Consider the following 8,826-nt stretch of genomic DNA (forward strand, 5'->3'; position numbering starts at 1 on the left):
TGAAGGGTGAAGAATCAGAATTTACAGCGAAATGTATCCATGAAGACTGATAAATGAGAAAACGTCTCAACAAAATCCTGATGGGATGTTGGTACAGGCTTGACAGACAGAGCTGTAAATTGAGTAGTCAGCCACAAGGGCCATTCGATGTGCTTCAAAGCATGTCAAGTGCAATGCACAATGCACATAACATCTGGAGAATGCATTGCATGAAGGAGATGCACCACAAAAGTCGCCCAGTTTCACTCATGGCTCAGCTTTAAGAGCTCCATAAACAACGAGGCGAACTATTAAAATAAAGGTCAAAGCTAGAAATGTGGACGCTGACAATGGAGAGCTAGTGCTATTGAGGACCATGTCAGCCTGTCAGATCCAGGACAATGGACAATGCAAGAAATGCCATTACACTAAAAGCGCCAAAAGGGGTCAATTTTGACACCATGGGTTCAAAATTGTCATCATTTCAAAACCCTTTTATTGATGCTTCTGACATTTTAGGACATGTGTTAACACTAGAACAACCACTGACGTTTGATATTGTAAATAAAGAAAGTCAGCCTAAAAACGTCCCTGACTTTACCTAAATGTTCTATTTTACACTGCTCATTTGTAAGAATTTTGAAATCACAAAAACAGAAAAAGTATTTAGAGCCCTTTTACCTGTTTTTTTTACACACCTATTCCCAACTTAATCCGCCAAGACAATGTGCTGTAGGATGTTGGTACCCAGTCAGTCGCTAACGCGCCTCTCTCTCCTCACTGAATGAATGACAAATGGATGAATGGGCAATAACTGTGCACCTTACTTCACAATTGAATTTAAATTAGGCCTAACTGAATGATACGGAGGGTGAAGAGGTTAATTTAATGCAGAAAGACAATAGTGTTTGTGTTATGCCTATTTATCAGCAGAAAGTCATTTGACCGTGCGCCTTGTGGGTTGATACCATTATGTTTTACATTTTACTTTGTAAAAATAAGCTGTTATGGAGCTGTTTTATTTACTATAACTCAATTACTAATCAAATGTATTGTAAGGGAAACAAAAACATGCTACATGTGGCAGTAGTCCTTTAGAATAACGCAAAACATATCCTTGAATCTATCTAGCGAAGCAAACAATGCCAGCCCACTGAATGAATGACAAATGGATGGAATGGGCGATAATTGTGCAAGTTACTTCACAATTGAATTTAAATTAGGCCTAACTGAATGATGTGGGTTAAAAGGTTGATTTTTAATTATAACAACAATAGTGTAATGATGAGTTTGTGTTATGTCTATTTATCAGTGTATAATTTGACCGTGCCCCTGCAGGTTGATAGCATTCTCTCCTATGTTTTACTGTGTAAAAATAAGCTGTTACAGGACAGTATTATTTACTGTGACTTTATTATTAATCAAATGTATTGTAAGGGAAAGAAAAACATGCTATGTGTTGCAGTGGGCCTTTAGAATAATGCAAAACATATCATTGACTCTATCCAAGTTGATGAGCAGGAAATAGACGATGCCACTCAGCCTCCACAGCCGGCCTATCGAAACTACACCTAAACTATACCGAAACTAATTTCACAAATAATAAAAGTTAGCCTATAGACGAAATTAAATTGACAATAATTTGATGAGTGACAATATTAGGCCTATCAGTTGTCAAATTGTACAGGAAGAGATGGGTGCATCTTGTAATTTACAGATGCAGGGAAAGGAGCATCGCTTTATCAAATCCTCCTGCAGTCACATGTAGGTAAAACATTTAGATTTTTATATAGTATCTGAAAGAGGATATTCTGACGTTTCTATGACACTTACCTTTGTCGAAAAACTCTCCTAATTCAAGAGGTGCAGCTCTATTTGGCTGAGCAAGAGGACAAGTACATTAAAGTGTTTAGTTTGAGAAACAGATGCCTCACAAGTCTTCAACTGGCAGCTTCATTAAATAGTACCCGCAAAACACCAGTCTCAACGTTAACAGTGAAGAGGGATGCTGGCCTTCTAGGTAGAGTTCCAAAGAAAAAGCGATTTCTCAGTCTGGTCAATAAAAATAAAATATTTATATGGGCAAAAGAACACAGACACTGGACAGAGGAAGATTGGAAAAAAAGTGTTATGGACAGACAAATCTAAGTTTGAAGTGTTCGGATCACAAAGAAGAACATTTGTGAGATGCAGAAAAAATGAAAAGATGCTGGAGGAGTGCTTGACGCCATCTGTCAAGCATGGTGGAGGCAATGTGATGGTCTGGGGGTGCTTTGGTGGTGGTAAAGTGGGAGATTTGTACAGGGTAAAAGGGATCTTGAAGAAGGAAGGCTATCACTTTTGCAACGCCGTGCCATACCCTGTGGACAGCGCTTAATTGGAACCAATTTCCTCCTACAACAGGACAATGACCCAAAGCACAGCTCCAAACTATGCAATAACTATTTAGGGAAGAAGCAGTCAGCTGGTATACTGTCTATAGTGGAGTGGCCAGCACAGTCACCGGATCTCAACCCTATTAAGCTGTTGTGGGAGAAGCTTGACTGTATGGTATGTAAGAAGTGCCCATCAAGCCAATCCAACTTGTGGGAGGTGCTTCAGGAAGCATGGGGTGAAATCTCTTCAGATTACCTCAACAAATTGACAACTAGAATGCCAAAGGTCTGCAAGGCTGCAATTGCTGCAAATGGAGGATTATTTGACGAAAGCAAAGTTTGAAGGACACAATTAATATGTCAATTAAAAATCCTTATTTATAACCTTCTCAACGTCTTGACTATATTTCCTATTCGTTTTGCAACTCATTTCATGTATGTTTTCATGGAAAACATAGACATTTCTAAGTGACCCCAAACGTTTGAACGGTAGTGTATATCTCTGCTATATACAGGTAGCTTTTCCATCTGCCAAACACCAAATATTATACCCTTCAATTATACTACATTAATATTACTGTTATTACTATTAGTATTATAATTGTATATAGTTCTAACCTTTTCTATTCTATTTTATTTTTTTGCAATAGGTTGGTGTGGATGCACTCAACCAGATGGCAAGACAGTACTCTGTAAAAGGAGGTACTCGCCGCTGGCCTGTCACAGTGTTCTACAACCAGCTCGACATGGCTGCTATCAACACGCACCTGTTGTGCAAACAATGCCTTGACAAGACAATCAGCAGGAGAGATTGTATCATGGATCTGAATTGTGAGCTTTGTAAGAACCACTTGAACGCCAAGAAAGATGCTATAACCGCCAAGCAGGCCGCCCAGGCAGCAGGTCCTGCTCTCCCTCTTCCCCAAGCACCACAGCTCCAAGCAGGCAGCAGGTCCTGCTCTCCCTCTTCCCCAAGCACCACAGCTCCCACTCAGTAACAAGAAGAAACAATGTCAAGTCGGCAGGTGCACACAAAACAAGGCCCATAGAAATTGTGTGCAGTGTAACCAATTTGTATTAGCGGCTTGCTCACACAAAGCCCTGAAGCTGTGTGCTGACCGTGGAACCTGAATCATAAACAGAAGACGCGATTGATTCATGTGTAAAGGCACGGGTATAAGGGGACAATACAGTGTCTGATACAATCAACAAATAACTGTTTTCTATACCCTGTTATGAATTTATTTCCATTCATATTTTTTTATGCAATGAATCCTTTACAATTGTTCATGCACTGGTGCTTTTGATTAGGAATAGAGAAAATAATTTCAACTGCGCACCTGGCTAGTAATATTATTATTACTATTATTAATAATATCGTAATCATCTTTTTTCTACTACTTTGTCAAAAGAAGTTGTAACTGGACTGTTACTTACTATAACTATATTACTAATCGAATCTACAAATACAGTTGATCAAATAGACTAAACTGTAATGTTTTTATTGTAAGGGAAATGAAAACATGTTTTTTCTAGGACTTTGTAGAATTATACAGAACATATATTGTTGTTATTTTTTGGGGGGGACCTATTTCCATAAATATTTATTCATGCAATTAATCCCTTACAATAGTTTATGCACTATGTATCAAGGGTTAATTAAACAAGCATGTTTGCACACCTTGTGAGATGATATGCATCTGATGCATATGCTAAAGGCCCGGCAACGTTCTCTAGAGGGTACTTATACAGTGCTTTTGGAAAGTATTCAGACCCCTTGACTTTTGTTACGTTACAGCCTTATTCTAAAACGTTTTTAAAAACTAAATTATCCTCAGCAGTTTACATACAATACCCCATATTTAAAAAGCGAAAGCAGGTTTAGCAATTTTTGCTAATTTATTAAAAATAAAAAACAAATACCTTATTTACATAAGTATTCAGACCCTTTGCTATGAGACTCAAAATGTAGCTCAGGTGCATCCTGTTTCCATTGATCATCCTTGAGATGCATCTACAACTTGATTGGAGTCCACCTGTGGTAAATTCAATTGATTGGACATGATTTGGAAAGGCACACACCTGTCTATATAAGGTCCCACAGTTGACAGTGCATGTCAGAGCAAAAACCAAGCCATGAAGTTGAAGGAATTCTCCATAGGGCTCCGGCACAGGATTGTGTCGAGGCACAGATCTGGGGAAGGGTACTAAAAAATGTCTGCAGAATTGAAGATTGCCAAGAACACAGTGGCCTCCATCATTCTTAAATGGAAGAAGTTCGGAACCATCAACACTCTTCCTAGAGTTGGCCGCTTGGCCAAACTGAGCAATCGGGGGACAAGGGCCTTGGTCAGGGATGGTCATTCTGACAGAGCTCTAGAGTTCATCTGTGGAGATGGGAGAGCCATCCAGAAGGACAACCATCTCTGCAGCACTCCACCAATCAAGCCTTTATTGTAGAGTGGCCAGACAGAAGCCACTCCTCAGTAAAAGGCACATGATAGCCCACTTGGAGTTTGCAAAAAGGCACCTAAAGACTCTCAGACAATGAGAAACAAGATTCTCTGGTCTGATGAAACCAAGATTGAACTCTTTGGCCTGAATGCCAAGTGTCATGTCTGGAGGAAATCTGGTACCATCCATACGGTGAAGCATGGTGGTGGCAACATCATGCTGTGGAGATGTTTTTAGCGGCAGGGACTGGGAGACAAGTCAGGATCGAGAAAAAAAGTAAAGCACAGAGAGATCCTTGATGAATACCTGCTCCAGAGTGCTCAGGACCTCAGACTGGGTGCAAAGGTTCACCTTCCAACAGGTCAACGACCCTAAGCACACAGCCAAGACAATGCAGGAGTGGCTTCAGGACATGTCTCTGAATGTCCTTGAGTGGCCTAGCCAGAGCCCGGACTTGAATCCGATTTAATATCTCTGAAGAGACCTGAAAATAGCTGTGCAGCAAAGCTCCCCATCCAACCTGACAGAGCTTGAGAGGATCTGCAGAGAAGAATGGGAAGAACTCCCCAAATACAGGTGTGCCAAGCTTGTAGTGTCATACCCAAGAAGACTCGATGCTGTAATCACTGCCAAAGATGCTTCAATAAAGTACTAAGTAAAGGGACTGAATTTATATGTAAATGTGATATTTCAGTTTTTTTTTTTTATAAATTAACAGAAAATGCCAGCTTTTTCTTTGTCATTATGGGGTATTGTGGTTAGATTGATGAGAGAGAAATGCATGCATGAGAGCATCAGCTGTTCTGGATGACTGTGTGATCACGCTCTCCGCAGCCGATGTGAGTAAGACATTCACAAGGCCACTTAATAACCCTACCTGCATGTACATAATTACCTCAATTACCTCGACACCGGTGCCCTCGCACATTGGCTCTGTACCAGTACCCCCTATATATAGCCCCGCTATTGTTGTTTACTGCTACTCTTTAATTATTTGTTTTTCTTATCTCTTACTTTTTTTTGGCGGGGGGGTGTATTTTCTTAAAACTGCATTGTTGGATAAGGGCTTGTAAGTTACCATTTCACTGTAAGGTCTACACCTGTTGTATTCGGCGCATGTGACAAATAATATTTGATTTGATTTTTTAAAAACGATTGAATCAATTTTAGAATAAGGCTGTAACCTAACAAAATGTGGAGAAAGTCAAGGGGTCTGACTATTTTCCGAAGGCACTGTATGCTGAAAGGCCAGGCGGTTCTAGTGTTAATATGGGAAGAATGGAAAATGATCTTTCTTTTGTATACTAGTGACTTGCAGGTGACTAAGCTGAAAATGTGGACTCACTAGTCAATTTTGTGAGAGAAGCATCACATTTGGCACAGAGGTAGATGTACAGTATGCATCCTGAAAATATATATACTGAACAAAAATATAAATGCAACATATAAAGTGTTGGTCCCATGTTTCATTTTCTGAAATAAAAGAACCCAGAAAATGTTCATACGCACAAAAAGTTTATTTCTCTCAAATTTGGTGCACAAATTTGTTTACATCCCTGTTAGTGAGCATTTCTCCTTGCCAAGATAATCCATCCACCTGACAGGTGTGGCATATCAAGAAGCTGATTAAACAGCATGCTCATTACACAGGTGCCCCTTGTCCTGGGGACAATAAAAGGCCACTCTAAACATTTGTCACACAACACTGCAGATGTCTTAAGTTTTCAGGGAGCATGCAATTGGCATGCCGACTGCAGGAATGTCCACCAGAGCTGTTGCCAGAGTGCCAGAGAATTGAATGTTCATTTTTCTACCATAAGCCGTCTCCAATGTTGTTTTAGAGAATTTGGCAGTACGTCCAACCGGCCTCACAACCGCATACCACGTGTAACCACACCAGCCCAGGACGGACCTCCACATCCGGCTTATTCACCTGTGGGATCATTGGAGACAAGCCACCCGGAAAGCTGATGGAACTGAGTGGTATTTACATCTGTAATAAATCCCTTTTGAGGGGGAAAACTCCTTCTGATTGGCTGGGCCTGGCTCCCCAGTGGGTTGACCTGGCTCCCAAGGCCCACCCATGGCTGCGCCGCTGCCCAGTCATGTGAAATCCATTAATTAGGGCCTAATGAATTTATTTCAATTGGATGATTTCCTTACATGAATTGCAACTCAGTAAAACTGTAGTAATTGTTGCATGTTGCGTTTATTTTTGTTCAGTAGAAATGGAGCCACCCCAGATTTGGAACCACCCGCTGGAGGGCGTTGCAGCCACTATAAGTAAAAATGTTTGCTAAAATGTAAATGCATATTTAGCTTCCTGCCATTGTCTCTATAACAAGTCAAGATTCTCATCTTTCAGATGCAATTGGAAATGAGTTGATAGCCCATGGCCTATTAGTGGCCATTTTATGTCGTACCATATGTCAAATTAGCTCAATCGCCAATTTCTCAGCCTCTGAGTATCACAGAAACACAACACTTTGAATGAATAACAGACAAATGTTCAAAACAAGCAGCAACGGATGACATTTACAAAAATATCTGTTCAAAACATGAAAAACATACGAAAACGTCTATTTTGAAACGACAAATTTGACTATAAATGCGTGATTATTTTTTAAATATATGTTTATTTTGGGGAATTCAAACCATTTACGTGTGTTACAAATGGTTAAAGGTCCAATGCAGCCGTGATGAACGCTCTAACTGTCATATCTTGGTCTGAAAAGCCATTGATACAGCTGTAATAACATTGTTATAAGCATATAAACAGGCTTCATCTCTGCTTCAGACACAGCCTTTGCAACACAGAGACAGACCATCACTGTGGCACTCAAGCTATGAGAGCCTGCCAGTAATCGCGCCAATTGTTCGACAAGGCATGCTTCTCACATACTAGATCAGCACTAGACGCCTCTCAGCTGTTCCTCCTCAAAGTGCTCTGAATTTATGTTTGGATTCGTCACATTCCTTAAATCTGTGCATGAGAGAGCCATAACCCCTATGCATTCCTTTAGCTTTAGGAATACTGAATGCAGCAATCAACTGGCATCTTTTATGCTCACTAGTAGGATAATCACACGTGAAAACTATCTACCGAAAAGTAAATAATTGATGTAATCAGCAGTGCTTATTTTGTTTGTCCAGACCTTTATGTAAGGCTACATTTGATTTTATATTAATTAAGTATGCTATAGGGACTATGGGTACATTTAACACATTAATCGCACGTAACTAACATATGAACGTGATATGACGTTGTGGTAGACTACATTTCTAAACATATAGCAACAAGCCTACAACGTTATATTCTAACAAATTATAGGCTACATGTGTGCTCTCTCTGTATGAAGCCCAAACAGCGAAGGATAGTCTGGAGAAATCAACTGCATAGCAAAACAAGCTACCAGTTAAGTTCATAAAGTTATTTAACTGGCATTCAAAGTAACACCTAGTAACTGACTCAAAACAGTACTGTAGCCTAAATTACTGCAATATAATGTAGCCTTTAATATGCGGTCTTACCTGCTGAGAATCACCGTACAAGTTACTTTGTTGTTAACTGTCAGACGTGTATCAGCGCAGAGCAAGTCCAGAAAAAAAACTTTGCCTCGGAACTTCCAAGCAAATAATAAAGTTTGAATTCGGTCTTCCACCACGATATATTACTGTTTCCTAATGTGTTCCAGCTTTGTGCCTCCAATGTGCCTCGGCTGTTTAGCGAAGACGTAAATCGGGACTTTCTGTACTTCTGACACCGTTACTCCCTCTAACTAACCTATGGTGATGATGGCAATGGATGTCTCCCGTTGGATACGGAAATCGAGCATGCTGGAAAACAGTAGAGAAGCTTACTTCTGCCGCGTTCCTATGCTAGTCGGAACTAGGAAACTCGGGAATGTCCTAATTGGTGATTCGTTGAATGCGGCACGTGTATAACTATAACATTTAGCAAGTCGGAAATTTCCCAATTTCCTAGTTCCGTCTAGTACTTGAACGTGGCATAACTACA

General features: G+C 40.2%; 1 protein-coding gene across 1 annotated transcript in view; it reads right to left on the minus strand.

Moving 5' to 3' along the window:
* Window positions 1–8,616, minus strand: part of tspan9a (tetraspanin 9a) — a 285,667-nt gene extending 277,051 nt beyond the window's left edge. The window contains exon 1 of the mRNA XM_039001479.1: window positions 8,340–8,616. The gene's annotated coding sequence lies outside the window, so the exon portion shown is untranslated. The remainder of the gene's footprint in view (window positions 1–8,339) is intronic.
* Between the last annotated feature and the right edge of the window lie 210 nt (window positions 8,617–8,826).

The sequence above is a fragment of the Salvelinus namaycush genome, chromosome 9 (genome assembly GCF_016432855.1).
Source record: "Salvelinus namaycush isolate Seneca chromosome 9, SaNama_1.0, whole genome shotgun sequence".
Lineage (NCBI taxonomy): Eukaryota > Metazoa > Chordata > Actinopteri > Salmoniformes > Salmonidae > Salvelinus > Salvelinus namaycush.